Source organism: Salvelinus fontinalis, chromosome 34, assembly GCF_029448725.1.
Source record: "Salvelinus fontinalis isolate EN_2023a chromosome 34, ASM2944872v1, whole genome shotgun sequence".
Classification (NCBI taxonomy): Eukaryota; Metazoa; Chordata; class Actinopteri; order Salmoniformes; family Salmonidae; genus Salvelinus; species Salvelinus fontinalis.
This window is the reverse complement of record NC_074698.1, coordinates 6,001,981-6,023,511: the sequence shown is the minus strand read 5'-3', so window position 1 is coordinate 6,023,511 and position 21,531 is coordinate 6,001,981. Positions and strand designations below refer to the sequence as shown.

The window sequence follows — 21,531 nt, the reverse complement described above, 5'->3', positions numbered from 1 at the left end:
ATTATGGATTATTATTTTGTCCCAGTTTGGTGAAAATCCTCTGAGTGTCTTTAAATCCCAGACGTTAGACAATGAGATCAGACCAAACCCTTTCGAAAGATCAACAAAAGCTCAACTTCCCCTATGTAGTAGGCCTATCTAAAATGGTTACTGTACTCAAAGATAAAGCTAAGACACCCGAGGGTTATGAACAGAGCACGTCGACTGCACACGTGTATAAGAGCCTAGAAGACCTACCAGAGGGACCTCCTTCCTCTCTCAGTCCCGTGAATCAACTGACTCAACATTCCAATGCAACATCTTGCCATACAAAATCTGAATTGATAGCCTGCCCTACATAATCAGCTAGGCCAGTGCTTCCCAAACCTTTTCACTCATGCCCCCCTTTTATCATGGAACATCTCGTGTACCCCCATGCCCCACGCCTGCCCCAATAGAATACACTTCTACTCTTGTTACAATACAATATGTTAATGAAATTATAAAAATGTACTCTTTAAAATGAGCCTTTTAATGAACATGAAACAGAACATACAAGTACCAGTACTCAATCCATATTGAAATCAAGAAGAAAAAGAAGAATTGACCATCTTTCTGCTGTACAATGTCACATTCTTATAACTAGGGTGGGCCAATTTGTATTGTAGATTTTCTCAATTTGAAATCAAAATAAAAGCGTTTCTGGAAGTTTTCTAAGGGTGATTATTAGGTTGCATAAACATGAATAGAGCTTTCCCCTTACAATTCCGTCCCAAAAATATATTTTCTAAACATAATACAGAGGATAGATTACTACTGCTAGTCAGAGTCAGGCAGGCTGCTACTGACAGGGGAAACAGGCTTGCTTGTAGTATACCGTTATATCTGTAGCATACCGATTGGATGTTTTTGTGAGAAGATCGATTTTTCGGGATATGTCCTGGTCTGACACACAGCGCTGTAGGAGCTGCCACTTTCCACTGCAGATGCGGAAGGGCGGCATAGGCAGATGCGGTGGATTGAGACGCAGCCCATACAAGCCCATGCAACAGACATCTATAGCTTAAACTGATGTAGTTTGATTGGGATCTTTTTATTATGTTACTTAGATTGACACACCGGTGCGTCAATAGGGGGTTAAGTCCTACCCATTCGTACTTGATTTTCTATGTACCTGGCTGCTTGGGTGGTCCCACCCTGGAGTATCTTGTCCTTCTGATTATCCTGACACAAATTGGAGATTGGGAATGGTTGTCAAACTTTTACCTGAATTTCTGTAATTGTAACATATTACATTTAAGAATAAATGAGTGCTGGAAATAACATATTTCATGTAAATATGTTAGATTATCTTGATGGGACATGTACATGTAGGTTTGCTTATTAACATCTACTTGCATCCCTAAAGCCAACACTAGGTGACACCACGTAGCTAGTAATCACCTCAACACCGAGCTCAACCTTACCACTACTCTGAAACTATTTCATGATGTTTCATTGAATTGGCACACATGAAATCATTCATGAAACTAAAGCAGACGTTTTTTTTTAAATATATATAATTCTTGCGATTACGAAGACAAAGTAATTGAACAAACAAAGGATTTCAGATTTATAATTTTTATTGCTGTTGCCTTCCAGATATGCACTGGATGTTTAGTGAGTCAGATAATCAGGTGTTGTATTTCCCTCAGTACACTCATGGACTGCATCAGCGGCGTGCATATGAAGAAGCTGAGGATTGGGTGGAGGAGACCACTTTCCCATCCACCACCTCTTCTACCACTGTGAAGACCTTCCTGGTGCTGGTGGAGGAGGAGGAGTCCCTGTGGACCAAACAGAAAACACCAAGGAGCACAAAATCGACTGTACCAAACACAATATGGCAAGGTCTTGACCTTGCAAGGTTTTGACATGATTCTATTGGTAGTGTACAAACTGGTGGGGCCACTGTTTTGCTTTTAAGAAAGTAAGTGAGTCCAGCCTAGAACCTGCTCAAAGTTTAGAATCAAAACACCCTTGATAGCTTAAAAATCGAATTTGATGGACTAATAAAATAGGCTTGTTTGGCTCACCTGCTTGTCATCTCTCCGTCCCGCAGTCTCTTGTACTCAGCGATTTCCATCTCCAGCCTGGTCTTAATGTCCAGCAGCATTTTATCAACTGTTCCTCCAAGCTGGTCACCTGCTTCTTATAACTCGACAGCTGCATGGAGAAACGGTTCAGTGTCTCTGCGAGGGTATTTTCCATGGATGATTTCTATTGAAGAGAAATGAAGAGCAAAACTAAACATCAGGAAGCAGTTGAACAAATTAATTGATCGGTGGCAGACATTGGAACAAAATAAATATTTAAAAATATTTTTTTAACAGTCTAGCCATGCTCATTTGTAATTGAAGTTCGATTTCAAGACTCTGCACTGTGCATTCGACTTCTGAAATTTCAGATCTGGACGATTGGAGAACTTCTGTGCTAAATGCAACCTCCTTGTTCAGCGCCTCGGTCTGTGGACAACACCATCCAAAATAGTGTTTTTACATGAACAATTCAATTGATGGGACATTTTGGATATTGTGAACCTAAATTATGGAATCATATTTACAATGAGAAACAATATTACCTGTGGAACCAGCCCTCCAGATCTCTGTTATTCTTGGCAGCGACAGCCTGAGGTCTTCTGAGGTCTTCCTGTGGTGCAGCGTCAACCTCCACATGGACCTGGCCGCTCATCTGGGCACGCATGGACAACAGCTCCCAAAGAAGGACAATGAAACGGGTTCAGGTCTCTAGGTCATCATCATGGTTCAGAAAGTGCTTCTAGATTTAAATAGATTATGATGTATTACTTGCTCACTAAAATGTTGTACAGTAATGCCTGGCTGGATCTGTTATTTTAAGAGCTGACACTATAGATAGAGGAGCGACCCAAAAGAGGAGTGACCGAGGGATGTGTGTGCTTTGGGAACCTTTAACAGAATGTGACTGGAAGAAACGGGTGTTGTATGTGGAGGATGAGGGCTGCAGTAGATATCTCAGATAGGGTGAGTGAGGCCTAAGAGGGTTTTTATAAATAAGCATCAACCAGTGGGTCTTGCGATGGGTATACAGAGATGACTAGTTTACAGAGAAGTATGGAGTGCAGTGATGTGTCCTATAAGGAGCATTGGTGGCAAATCTGATGGCCGAATGGTAAAGAACATCTAGCTGCTCGAGAGCACCCTTACCTGCCGATCTATAAATTATGGTCATCTGAATCAGGGTTAGTTTGGCAGCTGGTGTGAAAGATGAGTGCATACGATAGAGGAAAACAAGTCTAGATTTAACTTTAGCCTGCAGCTTTGATATGTGCTGAGAGAAGGACAGTGCACCGTCTAGCCATACTCACAAGTACTTGTATGAGGTGACTACCTCAAGCTCCAAACCCTCAGAGGTAGTAATCACACCTGTGGGAAGAGGGGCATTCTTCTTACCAAACCACATGACCCTTTTTATTGCTCTGTGCATCTAGTACCGGGTGTTCTTCTTACCAAACCACATGACCTTTGTATTGGAGGTGTTCAGAACAAGGTTAAGGGTAGAGAAAGCTTGTTGGACACTAAGAAAGCTTTGTTGTAGAGCATTTAACACAAAATCATGGGAGCGGCCAGCTGAGTATAAGACTGTATCATCTGCATATAAATGGATGAGAGAAGCTCACTGCCTGAGCTATGTTGTTGATGTAAATTGAAAAGAGCGTGGGGCCTAGGATCGAGCCTTGGGGTACTCCCTTGGTGACAGGCAGTGGTCAAGATGTTCAATCAATGATATTTACAGTGGTCGAAAAAGTACCCAATCATCATACTTGAGTAAAAGTAAAGAAACCTTAATAGAAAATGGCTCAAGTAAAAGTGAGTCATCCAGTAAAATACTACTTGAATAAAAGTCTAAAAGTATTTGGTTTTAAATACACTTAAGTATCAAAAGTAAATCTAATTGCAAAAATATACTTAAGTATCAAAAGGAAAAGTATAAATAATTTTAAATTCCTTATATTAAGCAAACCAGATGGCACAATTTTCCTGTTGTTTTTTACGGTTAGCCAGGGACACACAGACATAATTTACAAACAAACCATTTGTGTTTAGTGAGTCCACCAAATCAGAGGCAGTAGGGATGACCAGGCATGTTCTATTGATAAGTGTGGGAATTGGGCAATTTTCCTGTCCTGCTAAGTACTTTTGGGTGTCAGGGAAAATGTATGGAGTAAAAAGTACATGATCTTCTTTAGGAATGTAGTGGAGTGACAGTAAAAGTGAATAAAAATATAAGTATTAAAGTGAAGTACTGATACTCCCAAAACTACTTAAGTGGTACTGAAGTGGAAAATTTTACTTAAGTATTTTTACACAACTGGATATTTACCAAATATCATGTTGAAGAAAGACTGAAAATTCAAGATTGTAGTAGAGAAATAGATTGATACATCAAACTTAAACAACAACTATGATAACAAAGGATTTCTACACAGTTTTTATCCTGGCCATGAGCATGGTAAAGTGCTGGCCACAGGGAAGCCTTTCAAACTGAGAATGTAGAGAGTGGGAGGGATCACCAATTACAGTGAGAGATTTCCTTGTAACTGAAATACGGAATGTCACCAAGGTTGCCAATTTTGCATACTAGACTTATCAAGTTAGAATGCTCTTGACCAATCTACTGTAACCCTCTCCAAAATATAGTTGCTGTCGGTTGACCTCCAAACAATCAACAATTTCTTATGGACATTGCAAAATGAGGTTTCTATTAACATCAATCCCTATGCTAGTATTATGAATATTTTAATGTGGTAATGTCAGTGCTGTTTTTGCAGACAGAAAATGTATCCCTTCATTGAAAAGAGATTTCACAGAAATTAATTTTGGGTTTATGGCGTAATTCACAAAATATTATAATTCAAAAGTTTGGGGTCACTTAGAAATGTCCTTGTTTTTGAAAGAAAAGCACATTTTTTGTCCATTAAAATAACATCAAATTGATCAGAAATACATTGTAGACATTGTTAATGTTGTAAATGACTATTGTAGCTGGAAACTGCAAATATTTCATGGAATATCTACATGAGCGTACAGAGGCCCATTATCAGCAACCATCACTCCTGTGTTCCAATGGCACGTTGTGTTAGCTAATCCAAGTTTATCATTTTAAAAGGCTATATGAAATTGATCATTAGAAAACCCTTTTGCAATTATGTTAGCACAGCTTAAAACTGTTGTGCTGAATAGAAGCAACAAAACTGTCCTTCTTCAGACTAGTTGAATATCTTGAGCATCAGCATTTGTGGTTTCGATTACAGGCTCAAAATGGACAGAAACAAAGAACTTTCTTCTGAAAGTCATCAGTATATTATTGTCATGCTATTCCATGCGAGAAATTGCCAAGAAACTGAAGATCTCGTACAAAGCTGTGTACTACTCCCTTCACAGAACAGCGCAAACTGGCTCTACCCAGAATAGAAAGAGGAGTGGGAGGACCCAGTGCCCCAACTGAGCAAGAGGACAAGTACATTAGAGTGTCTAGTTTGAAAAACAGACACCTCACAAGTCCTCAACTGGCAGCTTAATTAAATAGTACCCGCAAAACATCAGTCTCAACGTCAACAGTGAAGAGGCGACTCAGGGATGTTGGCCTTCTAGACAGAGTTGCAAAGAAGAAGCCATATCTCAGACTGGCCAATAAAAATAAAAGATTAAGATTGGCAAAAGGACACTAGACAGAGGAAGATTGGAAAAAAAGTGTAATGAACAGACAAACCTAAGTTTGAGGAGTTCGGATATGTCTGTTGCCCAAAATAAATACACGCACAAGACAACCATTTTTTTTTTAGCCTTCAGCCGTACTCTTATCCTACTCCTCCTCTGTTCCTCTGGTGATGTAGAGGTTAACCCAGGCCCTGCAGCCCCCAGCATCACTCCCATTCACCAGGCGCTCTCATTTGTTGACTTCTGTAACCGTAAAAGCATTGTTTTCATGCATGTTAACATTAGAAGCCTCCTCCCTAAGTTTGTTTTATTCACTGCTTTAGCACACTCTGCCAACCTGGATGTCCTGACCAACCTGCCCTCTAAATACACCTTTGCTGTCTTCAACCAGGATCTCAGCGATCACTGCCTGCGTGCGTAATGGATCCACCGTCAAATGACCACCCGTCATCATTGTCAAACGCTCTCTAAAACACTTCAGCGAGCAGGCCTTTCTAATCGACCTGGCCCAGGTATCCTGGAAAGATATAATGACCTCATCCCGTCAGTAGAGGATGCCTGGTTGCTCTTCAAAAGTGTGTTCTTCTCCATCATAAATAAGTATGCCCCATTCAGAAAATGTAGAACTAAGAACAGATATAGCCCTTGGTTCACCCCAGACTTGACTGCCCTTGACAAGCACAAAAACATCCTGTGGCGTTCTGCATTAGCATTTAATAGCCCCCGTGATATGCAACTTTTCCGGGAAGTCAGGAACCAATATACTCAGTCAGTTAGGAAAGCAAAGGCTAGCTTTTTCAAATAGAAATTTGCTTCCTGTAGCACTAATTCCCATACATTTTGGGACACTGTAAAGTCCATGGAAAATATGAGCACCTCCTCCCAGCTGCCCACTGCACTGAGGATAGGAAACACTGTCACCACTGATAAATCCACGATAATCGATCATTTCAATAAGCATTTTTCCACGGCTGGCCATGCTTTCCACCTGGCTACCCCAACCCCAGCCAACATCTCAGCAACCCCCTGCAGCAACTTGCCGCCGCCAACTTGCCGTTCTGATCATGGGTGCACCTCAGCCACGCTCAAGGTCCTATACGATATCATAACCAACATCGATAACAGTCTCTATGGGGGTGCCACAGGGTTCAATTCTCGGGCCGACTCTTTTCTCTGTATATTTCAATGATGTCGCTCTTGCTGCTGGTGATTCTCTGATCCACCTCTACGCAGACGACATCATTCTATATACATCTGGCCCTTCTTTTGGACACTGTGCTAACAAACTTCCAAACAAGCTTCACCGCCATACAACACTCCTTCCGTGGCATCCACCTGCTTTTAAATGCTAGTAAAACTAAGTGCATGCTCTTCAATGATTGCTGCCCGCACGACTAGCATCACTACTCTGGACGGTTCTGACCTAGAATATGTGGATAACTACAAATACCTAGGTGTCTGGCTAGACTGTAAACTCTCCTTCCAGACACACATTAAGCATCTCCAATTCAAAATTAAATCTATTTCACAACAGTGCCTCCTTCACTCATGCTGCCAAACATAGTCAGTTTTACGAGGGTATCTTACCGATCCTTGACTTTGGCGATGTCATTTACAAAATAGCCTCCAACACTCTACTCAGCAAACTGGATGTAGTCTATCACAGTGCCATCCGTTTTGTCACCAAACCCCCATATACTACCCACCACTGCGACCTGTATGCTCTTGTTGGCTGGCCCTCACTATCCCCATATTATTACTTACCAGAGGTGGGACCAAGTCATTGTTTTACAAGTCACAAGTAAGTCTCAAGTCTTAGCACTCAAGTCCCAAGTTAAGACAGGCAAGCCCGAGTCAAGTCTCAAGTCAAGACTGTCAAGTATCAAGTCAAGTCTCAAGTCCTAAACTTTGAGTTTCGAGTCCTAAACAAGTCATAATGTGCTCTTCACCAAATGTTATGCCTTTTCATATTCTTAACAATGGTAATAGTTAGTATATTACATTTACGTAAATCATGAATGCTTTTTAAAATATCTCTATATATTTATTACTTTCCAAATAAACATTATATTTCCATGGAAATACATGGGTAGCCATGAGAAAGACCCCCCCCCCCCCCCCCAATAGTGATCGACTATCAATGATCGCCATGGGGCGCAATCGGGCGATGTAGGCTTGTACACAATCGCCCCACCTTAACACACACACACTCTCTCTGTGTGGTTACAGTAGGCTAACTTATGATTTTACGAACAGCAGTAACATCAGGCAGGATTTAGGCTACCAACTGGCCAGTTGTAGCTCAATCTTGGGTGCAATGATCACGTTCCCGCACTGGCTGACTGTGTGGAGGCTCATTGATTTAACGTTACGTTAGTCTACATGCTACACTAGTAAAGTTATAAATTATATAGCTGTCGGCTATATTAGCCACGACTTACTGTTCTTTGTGCAGCTTCAAATGTCGAGCAAAGTTGGAAGTTGTTGCGCCTCCGTCTGTAATTTTCTTCCCGCGTGTTTCGCAAGTTGTGATCCATTTTTTGTTGATACAGCGTCGTCTTTATATCGGAAAATAATAATTTGGGGTATCATCTTTCCAAGGGTTCCATCTGAATTTACCCGCCGACGTTCCTCTGCACTTCCATGCACAACTTTTTCTCAGCTGGCACAATTTGATTGGCTGCTATCCGATTCAAACTGTAATCCCTTAAATGAAGAGTTGATGCGCTGCACACTTTTTTTATTAGCATAATTTTTAATATTTGGGCTTGGGGAGGGTATCAAGTCAGGTCGAGTCAAAAGGCTCAAGTCCAAGTCAAGTCACAAGTTATTGGTGTTAAAGTCAAAGTCGAGATGCAAGTCATTATATTTGTGACTCGAGTCTGACTTGGGTCCAAGTCATGTGACTCGAGTCCACACCTCTGTTACTAACCCTCTTGCTCTTTTGCACCCCAGTTTCTGTACTTGTATATCATCTGCACATATATCACTCCAGTATTAATGCTAAATTGTGATTATTTTCACCTCTAGGGCCTATTTATTCCCTACTACCTCCCTACTCTTCTACATTTGCACAAGCTGTACATAGATATTTCAATTTTTATTTTCTATTGTGTTATTGACCGTACGTTTATTTATGTGTAACTCTATGTTGTTGTTTTTGTCACACTGCTTTGCTTTATCTTGGCCAGGTCACAGTTGTAAATGTGAACTTGTTCTCAACTGGCCTACCTAGTTAAATAAAGGTGAAATATATATATTTTTAAATAAAAATATATATTACTTATTAATCACTACTTTATAGGAAACAGTTTTGATGTAAAAAAAAACAAAAAAAAACGCAAGAGACAAAAATGTTGTTCCATCACCTCGGAACACTTTTATTTCTTAATCGCTCTGAACAAGGTTGACAGCAGGCATCAGATGACTTGTGTTCTGTTATGTGTGGCTCCCAATTCAAGATTTATCTTCATACACGGCCTCTTGCTGTTGGTGCTGACCACCTCGCCGTCAACAATCTCCTGCACATAGGTCACCACCTTCTGCAAAAAGGTATTAGTGGTGGTGGCGGCGGTTGATGGACTGTAGAGGCAGAGACAATATTGTTAGAAAGGCCTACTTTTGCCTAATTATTTTTGGCACACACATTTCAAGACCTTCAATGTTTTTCAATGATTTATGTAAAGATCCAGGCTCAACTGGAAAACTATCCAGCAGCCTCCTGTACTCAGCGATCTCCATCTCCAGCCTGGTGTTGATGTCCAGTAGCATTCTATACTGTTGGCCCTGGCGGTCCAGGTCAGCACGAAAATGACCCAGCTGGTCCTCCAGGCTGGTCACCTGCCTCGGTTAGCCGGCCATCATATTGGCGTAGCGGCTCTGTGTGTCAGTGTAACAGTTTAGCTTCCGTCCCTCTCCTCGCCCCAACCTGGGCTCGAACCAGGGACCCTCTGCACACATTGACAACAGCCATCGTTACCCATCGCGCCACAAAAGCCACGGCCCTTGCAAAACAAGGGGAACAACTACTTCAAGGTTTCAGAGCGAGTGATGTCACCGATTGAAACGCTACTAGCGCGCATCCCGCAAACTAGTTAGCCATTTCACATCGGTTACATCAGCCAGGGTGCCTTCCAGGGATGCTTTCTGACAGGAATAAGAAAGGAAAAAGAAAGAAAGAGAAACTTTTATAGATGACAATGTAAGTGCAGAGGTATACAATTTTTCAACTTTGTATTTTTTGTTTATCTCAACATGCTGAGTTGGGAGTGGAGTTTGATTTCCAGACTTTACTGTGTGCGCTTAACTTCAGTGATTTCAGATTGGGATGATTGGAGGGTCTCTGTGCTGTCTGCCTGCCATGACATTGTTGATTTCTTCTGACTGTGAATGAAAGACAGCATACCGTTGGGGGTCATTACTGATTACATTCACTGAAGACTATAACTGGAAAACATAAACATGTCATTGGCCAAAAAGAAAGGATGTAGTATTACCTTGGCATTGAACCAGCCCTCCAGATCTTCACGGTTCTTGTTAGCGACTGCCTCGTAGTGGTCGCGGATTTCAGCCATGACTTTGGTGAGGTCTTCCTGTGGTGAAGCGTTCACCTCCACGTTGATCTGGCCGCTCATCTGATTATGCATGGCCAAGAGGTCCTGGGGACAAAGCATTAACATATATCTGGTCAATATTCAATCATGTGCCTTATCATTACAAAGTAGAGTAATGTTCAATCATAACACTGTTCACCCCATAGCCTCTGCTTGAGGTCTTTAGCAAACCCACCTCCTCGTGGTTCATCTTGATGTGGGTCAACTCCTCTCTAAGTCCTTCAATCTGCATCTCTAGGTCAGATCTGGCCAAGGTCAGCTCCTCCAGCACCCTCGTCAACCCATTGATGTCGGCCTCCACAGTCTGTGTCACGTATGCTCTCTCTCCGGTGCTCTAGGTCGCCATGTTCTCGCGCCTCAGCCGGACTGACAGGTTTCCCGCGCCTCAGCAGAGGTGACCGGTCCGCTCCTGATCCGCGGGATCATCATTTTGGTCGGCGTCCTGTGACTGGAGCCGCTTGTCGGGGATGGGGTACTGTCACGTGTTCTCCTTCTTCGGCTTCTAGGTCACCAGGCTGCTCGTTATGGCGCACACCTGTCACCATCGTTACAAGCACCTGCGCATGATCAGACTCACCTGGACTCTATCACCTCCTTGATTACCTGCCCTATATATATGTCTCCCTTTGGTTCGTTCCCCAGGTGTCGTTGTTTCAGGTTTGTAGGCCTCCTTGCTCGCACATGCTTTTTCAGTTCTGCCCCAAAATTTTCTATAGGATTGAGGTCAGGGCTTTGTGATGGCCACTCCAATACCTTGACTTTGTTGTCCTTTAGCCATTTTGCCACAACTTTGGAACTATGCTTGGGGTCATTGTCCATTTGGAAGACACATTTGCGACCAAGCTTTAACTTCCTGACTGATCTCTTGAGATATTGCTTCAATTTATCCTCATCATTTTCCTGCCTCATGATGCCATCTATTTTGTGAAGTGCACCAGTCCCTCTTGCAGCAAAGCACCCCCACAACATGGTGCTGCCACTCCCATGCTTTATGTGTTCTTCGGCATGCAAGCCTCCCCCTTTTTCCTACAAACATAACGATGGTCGTTATGGCCAAACAGTTCTATTTTTGTTTATCAGACCAGAGGGCATTTCTCCAAAAAGTACGACCTTTGTCCCCATGTGCAGTTGCAAACCGTAGTCTGGCTTTTTTATGCCGGTTTTGGAGCAGTGGCTTCTTCCTTGCTGAGCGGCCTTTCAGGTTATGTCGATATAGGACTCGTTTTACTGTGGATATAGATACTTTTGTACCTGTTTCCTCCAGCATATTCACAAGGTCCTTTGCTGTTCTGGGATTGATTTGCACTTTTCGCACCAAAGTACGTTCATCTCTAGGAGACAGAACACGTCTGTTTCCAAGCTGTTTAAAGGCACAGTCAACTATGTAAACCTTTGACCCACTGGAATTGTGATACAGTGAATTTTAAGTGAAATAATCTGTCTGTAAACAATTGTTGGAAAAAGTACTTGTGTCATGCACAAAGTAGATGTCCTAACCGACTTGTCAAAACTATAGTTTGTTAACAAGAAATTTGTGGAGTGGTTGAAAAACGAGTTTTAATGACTCCAACCTAAGTCAAATCAAATTTTATTGGTCACATACACATGGTTAGCAGATGTTAATGCGAGTGTAGCGAAATGCTTGTTCTTCTAGTTCCGACCATACAGTAATATCTAACAAGTAATCTAACAATTTCACAACAACTACCTTTTACACACAAGTGTAAAGGATTGAATAAGAATATGTACATATAAATATATTGATGAGCGATGGACGAACGGCATAGTCAAGATGCAGTAGATGGTATAGTAGATGGTATAGAGTACAGTATATACATATGAGATGAGTAATGTAGGGTATGTAAAGCTTATATAAAGTGGCATTGTTTAAAGTGACCTGCGATACATTTATTACATCCAATTTTTAATTATTAAAGTGGCTAGAGATTTGAGTCAGTATGTTGGCAGCAGCCACTCAATGTTAGTGATGGCTGTTTAACAGTCTGATAGCTGTGAGAGAGAAGCTGTTCTTCAGTCTCTCGGTCCCAGCTTTGATGCACCTGTACCGACCTCGCCTTCTGGATGATAGCGGGGTGAACAGGCAGTGGCTCGGGTGGTTGTTGTCCTTGATGATCTTTTTGGCCTTCCTGTGACATCGGATGGTGTAGGTGTCCTGGAGGGCAGGTAGTTTGCCCCTGGTGATGAGTAGTGCAGACCTCACTACCCTCTGGAGAGCCTTACAGTTGTGGGTGGAGCAGTTGCCGTACCAGGCGGTGAAAGAGCCCGACAGGATGCTCTCGATTGTGCAGCTGTAAAAGTTTGTGAGTGTTTTGGGTGACAAGCCAAATTTCTTCAGCCTCCTGAGGTTGAAGAGGCACTGTTGCGCCTTCTTCACCACGCTGGGTGGACCATTTCAGTTTGTCCGTGATGTGTACACCGAGGAACTTGAAACTTTCCACCTTCTCCACTACTGTCCCGTCGATGTGGCTAGGGGGGTGCTCCCTCTGCTGTTTCCTGAAGTCCACGATAATGTCCTTTGTTTTGTTGACGTTGAGTGTGATGTTATTTTTCCTAACACCAGGTTATTTTTCTGACACCACACTACGAGGGCCCTCACCTCCTCCCTGTAGGTCGTCTCGTCATTGTTGGTAATCAAGCCTACAACTGTAGTGTCGTGGTGTATGTAAACTTCCGACTTCAACTGTATATTTTATTTTTAATACACTTTTTTGTATATATATCTTTCTTTCAGACTCCTCGCAGGCGTATACAAACATAGAATACCAAATAAATCAAGAGGAAGAGGAGGAAGAGGACGCTGATGACATACAGAGTAAAACATCTACGCCTGTTGATACATTCAATGGTGTTAATGTCAAGGAGGCTAAGGTCAATGATGTTGCTGATGAATGGTTGCGCTATGATGAGGATGATGTGTTGATGTATGATGCGACTCAACAGCTTGATACAATCAATTCCGAGGTAGAACCAATAGTCATTGAAGATAGCATCAATGAGGACACTGATCCTGAAATAGAACTTCAAGATAGGTTTCTCACAGCCTTTTACAGGGCTCTAAAAGCCAGAGAGGTTCAGCTACACACACGTATGGTTGCTTTACTAAGACGTCAGTACAGTCAAGATCTATCCTTCTGGCATAAAATAATGCCACGCTTGTTAAGCATCGATCTGATTAAAAAACGGCCAAACAAATGATTAAAAAACGTATGTAACATGGATACTTCTAGAATACCACCAGAACTGATCTCCTTAATTAACCAAATTAACGAGAGAAGTCCAACCCCCCCCCCCCCCACATCAGCCCTCACCTCCTATAACCCTTACACATGAACACCCATTATCACAGGTTCCCCTTGAACTCATATCCTTAATTAACCAAATGAATGAGAGCACACAGCTTTCAGCAGACACACACACACACACACACACACACACACACACACACACACACACACACACACACACACACACACACACACACACACACACACCTCTTATAACTCCTATACCTGATGACAATGAGCAACCACATGATGCTTTTGATGAATTGGAAAATTGTGTAATAAATCAGAGGTGGGGATGGTATTGATAGAAGTGTCCGTGTTCTGTACCACAATAAATTTAACAATACAGAGATTTGTCCGGTGTCACGCCCTGGCCTTAGTATTCTTTGTTTTCTTTATTATTTTAGTTAGGTCAGGGTGTGACATGGGGAATGTTTGTGTTTTGTTGGTTTTGGGTGATTCTATGGTAAAGGGGTTGTTGGGTGTAGTATATGGGTTTGTGTTGAGTACATGTGTCTAGCGTTGTCTATGTATGTTTAGTTGTCTAGGAGAGTCTATGGTTACCTGAATGAGTTCCCAATTAGAGACAGCTGATTTCGGTTGTCTCTGATTGGGAGCCTTATTTAGGGTAGCCATAGGCTTTCATTTGTGGTGAGTAGTTGTCTATGTGATACGTTTGTAGCCAGTGTGTGCACATCGTTGTTTAGCTTCACGATCGTTTTCTTGTTTTGTTTAGTGTTTAAGTGTTTTTGTTTCGTTTGCCTTCTTCGTTAATAAAAAGGAGATGGCTTATTTTCCTGAAGCTGCGTTTTGGTCCGTCAATCCTCCACACGATCGTGACAGAATTACTCACCTATACAGGACCAAGCGGCATGGAAAGCGGCAACAGGACCCACCTACACAGGATTCGTGGACATGGGAGGAGATACTGGATGGTAAGGGGCCGTGGGCACAACCGGGAGAATATCGCCTTCCTCGTGAAGAGCTGGAGGCAGCTAAAGCCGAGAGGAGGCGATATGAGGAGGCAGCACGGAGACAAGGCTGGAAGCCCGTGAGTACAACCCAAAAATTTCTTGGGGGGGGCTTTAAAGGGAGTGTGGCGAAGTCAGGTAGGAAACCTGCGCCTACTCCCTGTACTTACCGTGGAGAGCGAGAGTACGGGCAGACACCGTGTTACGCAGTAGAGCGCACGGTGTCTCCTGTACACGTGCATAGCCCGGTTCGGTACATTTCAGCTCCACGTATCGGCCGGGCTAGACTGAGCGTTGAGCCGTATGTCATGAAGCCGGCCCAACGCATCTGGTCACCAGTGCGTCTCCTCGGGCCGGCGTACATGGCACCAGCCTTACGCATGGTGTCCCCGGTTCGCCTACATAGGCCGGCGCGGGTTTTTCCACCTCCCCGCACTGGTCAGGCGATGGGGAGCATACAACCAGGTAGGGTTGGGCAGGCTCGGCGCTCAAGGGAGCCAGTACGCCTGCACGGTCCGGTATTTCCGGCGCCACCTCCCCGCCCCAACCCAGTACCACCAGTGCCTCCTCCACGCACTAGCTATATGGTGCGTGTCTCCAGCCCTTTACCACCAGTGCCTAAACCACGCACCAAGCCTCCTGTGTGTCCCCAGAGTCCTGTGCGTCCTGTTGTTGCTCCCCGCACTAGCCCTGAGATGTGTGTCCCCAGCCCGGTGCCACCAGTCCCGGCACCACGCATCAGGCCTACAGTGCGCCTCAGCCGGCAGGAGTCTGCCGTCTGCACAGCGATGCCTGAACTGCCCGTCTGCCAAGCGCCATCTGAGCCATCCGTCTCCCCAGCGCCATCTGAGCCATCCGTCTCCCCAGCGCCATCTGAGCCATCCGTCTGCAATGAGCCTGCAAAGCCGCCCGTCTGCCATGAGCCTACTGAGCCGCCCGCCAGACAGGAGCCGCTAGAGCCGCCAGCCAGACAGGAGCCGCTAGAGCCGTCCGTCAGACAGGATCTGCCAGAGCCGCCAATCAGACAGGATCTGCCAGAGCCGCCAATCAGACAGGATCTGCCAGAGCCGCCAATCAGACAGGATCTGCCAGAGCCGCCAATCAGACAGGATCTGCCAGATCAGTCAGCCAGCCATGAGCAGCCAGATCCGTCAGCCAGCCATGAGCAGCCAGATCCGTCAGCCAGCCATGAGCAGCCAGATCCGTCAGCCAGCCATGAGCAGCCAGATCCGTCAGCCAGCCATGAGCAGCCAGCCATGAGCAGCCAGATCCGTCAGCCAGCCATGAGCAGCCAGATCCGTCAGCCAGCCATGAGCAGCCAGATCCGTCAGCCAGCCATGAGCAGCCAGATCCGTCAGCCAGCCATGAGCAGCCAGATCCGTCAGCCAGCCATGAGCAGCCAGATCCGTCAGCCAGCCATGAGCAGCCAGATCCGTCAGCCAGCCATGAGCAGCCAGATCCGTCAGCCAGCCATGAGCAGCCAGATCCGTCAGCCAGCCATGAGCAGCCAGATCCGTCAGCCAGCCATGAGCAGCCAGATCCGTCAGCCAGCCATGAGCAGCCAGATCCGTCAGCCAGCCATGAGCAGCCAGATCCGTCAGCCAGCCATGAGCAGCCAGATCCGTCAGCCAGCCATGAGCAGCCAGATCCGTCAGCTAGCCATGAGCAGCCAGATCCGTCAGCTAGCCATGAGCAGCCAGATCCGTCAGCTAGCCATGAGCAGCCAGATCCGTCAGCTAGCCATGAGCAGCCAGATCCGTCAGCCAGCCATGGGCCGTCCCTCGGTCCGGAGCTGCAGTCCCTCGGTCCGGAGCTGCAGTCCCTCGGTCCGGAGCTGCAGTCCCTCAGTCCGGAGCTGCCGTTCCTCAGTCCGGAGCTGCCCCTTATCCTGGTGCTGCCCCTTATGCTGGTGCTGTCCCTTACCCTGGTACTGCCCCTGACCCTGGTACTGCCCCTGACCCTGGTACTGCCCCTTACCCTGGTACTGCCCCTTACCCTGGTACTGCCCCTTAGTCCGGAACTGCCCCTTAATGCAGTGGGGTTAATGTGGAGGGGGGTCATTTGGAGGAAGCTAAGGAGGCGGTTAGGGACTGTGGTGACGTGGGGACCACGACCAGAGCCGGAGCCGCCACCGTGGATGGAAGCCCACCCAGACCCTCCCCTAGACTGGTTAATGGTGCGCCCGGAGTTTGCACCTCAAGGGGGGGGTTATGTCACGCCCTGGCCTTAGTATTCTTTGTTTTCTTTATTATTTTAGTTAGGTCAGGGTGTGACATGGGGAATGTTTGTGTTTTGTTGGTTTTGGGTGATTCTATGGTAAAGGGGTTGTTGGGTGTAGTATATGGGTTTGTGTTGAGTACATGTGTCTAGCGTTGTCTATGTATGTTTAGTTGTCTAGGAGAGTCTATGGTTACCTGAATGAGTTCCCAATTAGAGACAGCTGATTTCGGTTGTCTCTGATTGGGAGCCTTATTTAGGGTAGCCATAGGCTTTCATTTGTGGTGAGTAGTTGTCTATGTGATACGTTTGTAGCCAGTGTGTGCACATCGTTGTTTAGCTTCACGATCGTTTTCTTGTTTTGTGTTTAAGTGTTTTTGTTTCGTTTGCCTTCTTCGTTAATAAAAAGGAGATGGCTTATTTTCCTAAAGCTGCGTTTTGGTCCGTCAATCCTCCACACGATCGTGACATCCGTTTTTTTATTTCACATGTATGAATCAAAGCCATGATTATGCAGTTTTTTATGTGATGATTTCGGATACTCTGGGAGAACTTTTAAAAAGGGCTACACATTTTGCCGAACCTCGGGATGTCTTACAGCTTGAAATATGTGGCGATAGTATGCAAAACACAGTATCTCTTGTTTTACCCAAAAGTGAAGCAGATCTTGAACAATTTATAGCCCTGCTGGAACGTCTTGTTCAATCTAATTCATCCATCATAGCTGATAGGACCTTAGAACTTGTTGTACAAATAGTCCGCCAACCCCTAGGCGGAGGGGGTCAGAGAAGGAAACATGATAGTCTCATGCATTCAGAAATCATCAAAAATAAGCAGACCTCTTAAACGTTTACAATCCTAGCAATCAGCTATGCTTTGCAATAGGCCTGTCACATTTACTCCACCTTGAATGTACTGATCTAGAAGCTTTACAAAAGGTTAGTGAGCTCCAAACGGCTGTAGGTCTAGGTATTACAGGAGGCCTTGGCTTTCTCTGACATTGTCAAATTTGAAAATTTGCTGAACATCAAGACTGTGGTGTTGTACCATAGTAGAGCTAATTCAGCTCTATTGATATTCCAAAACAACCCTCAACCTCATCCTCATATTCTGTACTTTTCTGTGCAAAACAACCATTTTTATGGTATTACCAACATCAGAGCTTTCTTACGAGCACAATATGTGTGTCCATCCTGTCATTCAGGCTACAGCCGGCAGGGGTGGGGGTACTCTTGTCGTTATAACTGTTCAGTGTGTCAGGACAAAAAATGTCCGATGCAGCCCTTTACACCTAACACCATGTGAGGATTGTCATCGTACATGTCGTTCCGCCTACTGCTACGAAAAACACCAAATTTAAACATGGCACCCCAAGGCATATAAATCTGTAAGCAGTTGTGACATTAACAAGAAATGTCCAAAATGCCAATGCAATTACAACCTTAAAATAGACAACCCAGCCTCCCGGGTGGCGCAGTGGTCTAAGGCACTGCATCGCAGTGCTAGCTGTGCCACCAGAGACTCTGGGTTCGAGCCCAGGCTCTGTCGCAGCCGGCCGCGACCGGGAGGTCCATGGGGCGACGCACAATTGGCCTAGCGTCGTCCGGGTTAGGGAGGGTTTGGCCGGTAGGGATATCATTGTCTCATTGTGCACTAGCGACTCCTGTGGCGGGCCGGGCGCAGTGCACGCTAACCAGGTCGCCAGGTGCACGGTGTTTCCTCCGACACATTGGTGCGGCTGGCTTCCGGGTTGGATGCGCGCTGTGTTAAGAAGCTGTGCGGCTTGGTTGGGTTGTGTTTTGGTGGACGCATGGCTTTCGACCTTCGTCTCTCCCGAGCCCGTACGGGGGTTGTAGCGATGAGACAAGATAGTAACTACTAACAATTGGATACCACGAAAATTGGGGAGAAAAGGGGGTCAAAAAAATAGACAACTCCCAACCTCACGTATGTGGTATCATATGCTGCCCAATTTGTAAAGGGGCTTTGAAAAGCAGAGACACTGAAGTGGTTCAAGAAGTGGAACATGAGTGCTATATTCAGCCCTTGGCTGAAGATGAACATTCAGAGAAATGTGTTTTATGACTTTGAGAGTAATCAGGAATCAGGGACTCATTTGCCTATTTTTGCATCTACCATGACTTTCAATGGTGAAAAGTGGTCGGCAGAGGGCCCCAATTGTGCACTACTCTTTCTAAAACATTTCAGAAAACCCCAGTACAAAAACTTCACATTTGTAGCTCACAATTCCTATCTTCTTTTGAACCCCTTGATACAACAAGGGGTTGCACCCAGGGTCATAGCCCAAGGTAGTAAAATCTTGTGTTTTGTAGACCCCGCCTTCAACCAGAGATACATAGACAGTTTAAGTTTCTTACCCATAAGATTGGCTCATCCATGTAGGCCTTGGGTTTTGAAAACTGTGAAAGGTTGGTTTTCTAATTTCTTTACATCTGAGGAGGAATTATATTATATGCCAATAAAAAAGCCAGTCTTCAGAAGAAAAGACATACCATACAACAGTATGGGGGTTTTCTTCTACCTTCTAAGTATAGCCGTGCCCTTCATCACCAGCCTTATTGCTGCCAGACGTGGGGGTTGAACACGGAGTGTGATGGCCAATAATTTGTACTTAGTATCTCAAAAAGAGTTGAGACTTAAACAGCAATTACAGGGTTCTGAAAATATCAGACAAACAGCGGGAAATTATTTGGATACGGCCATGAAGGATATTTTGAACAGAAAAGGATTGAATCCCTATGATAAGGTCCAAAAATACACAAACCTCTTGCAAAGGTATTTGTGAGAGAGAGACCAACCATTTATCGCTTTCCCTACTGGAACCCTTAAAGGGTGAAGGGCAGAGAGAGAGCCATGCCCATGTAATGCCTGGACCGGAGATCTTACCGGTTGAAGATCAAATGCATGTTGAAGATGATGTTATGCATGACATGTTGACACATGTTCCGGTACGTAACAGGAAAAATGTTAGATACATTATGAACCAGATAAAAGACTCAAAGGGGGCCGCTACTTGGAATGATAAAGGAGAGTTTATCTTTCAGGGGGATGTTGTCAGGGGTTCTCATATGATGGACTTGATTAAAAGTACCACTGCAGCCCACCAAATTGTTGATGACAGAAGACCTCCTGGGTGGTGTCAGTTTACTAAAGCCCTGGCCATTTATCGGTGGTGACAGTGTTTCCTAGCCTCAGTGCAGTGAGCAGCTGGGAGGAGGTGCTCTTATTCTCCATGGACTTTACAGTGCCCCAGAACTTTTTGGAGTTTGTGCTACCGGATGCAAATTTCAGTTTGAAAAAGCAAGCCTTTGCTTTCTTAACTGCCTGTGTATATTGGTTCCTAACTTCCCTGGAAGTTGCATATCACGGGGGCTATTCAATGCTAATGTAGAATGCCACAGGATGCTTTTGTGCTGGTCAAGGGAAGTCAGGTCTGGAGTGAACCACGGGCTACATTTTTTGAATGGGGCATGCTTATTTAAGATGGTGAGGAAAGCACTTTTAAAGAACTACCAGGCGTCCTCTACTGACGGAATGAGTTCAATATCCTTCCAGGATACTCGGGCCAGGTTGATTAGAAAGGCCTGCTCGCTGAAGTGTTTTAGGGAGTGTTTGACAGTGATGAAGGTTGGTCGTTTGACCGCAGACCCATTACGGATGCAGGCAATGAGGCAGTGATCGCTGAGATCCTGGTTGAAGACAGCAGAGGTGTATTTGGAGGGCAGGTTGGTTAGGATGATATCGATGAGGGTGCCCGTGTTTACGGATTTGGGGTTGTACATGGTAGGTTAATTGACAATGTGTGAGATTGAGGGTATCAAGCTTAGATTGTATGATGGCCGGGGTGTTAAGCATGTTCCAGTTTAGGTCACCTAACACAAAGAGCTCTGAAGATAGATGGGGGGCAATCAATTCATATATGGTGTCCAGGGCACAGCTGGCAGAATCTGGTCTATAGCAAGCGGCAACGGTGAGAGACTTGTTTCTGGAAAGGTGGAATTTTAAAAGTAGAAGCTCAAATTGTTTAGGCACAGACCTGGATAGTAAGACAGAATTCTGTAGGCTATCTCTGTAGTAGATTGCAACTCCGCCCCCTTAGGCAGTTCTATCTTGTCAGAAAATGTTATAGTTAAGGATGGAAATTTCAGGGTTTTTGGTGGTCTTCCTAAGCCAGGTTTCAGACACGGCTAGGACATCTGGGTTGGCAGAGTGTGCTAAAGCAGTGAATAAAACAAACTTAGGGAGGAGGCTTCTAATGTTAACATGCATGAAACCAAGGCTTTTACGGTTACAGAAGTCAACAAATGAGAGCGCCTGGTGAATGGGAGTGGAGCTAGGCACTGCAGGGCCTAGATTAACCCCTACCAGAGGAACAGAGGAGGAGTAGGATAAGGGTGCGGCTAAAGCCTATAAGAACTGGTCGTCTAGTACGTTCGGAACAGAGAGTAAAAGGACCAGGTTTCTGGGCACGATAGAATAGATTCAAGGCATAATGTACAGACAAAGATATGGTAGGGTGTGAATACAGTGGAAGTAAACCTCTGCATTGAGTGATGATGAGAGAGCTATTGTCTCTAGAGACATAATTTAAACCAGGTGTCACGATCGTGTGGCGGATTGACGGACCAAAATGCAGCAGTTGGAAAATAAGCCATCTTCTTTTATTTAACAACACGAAGATGAACAC

At 44.8% G+C, this 21,531-nt stretch overlaps 1 pseudogene; it reads right to left on the bottom strand.

Moving 5' to 3' along the window:
* Positions 1-1,634: 1,634 nt before the first annotated feature.
* Positions 1,635-10,759, bottom strand: LOC129833906 (keratin, type I cytoskeletal 13-like; annotated as a pseudogene).
* Between the last annotated feature and the right edge of the window lie 10,772 nt (positions 10,760-21,531).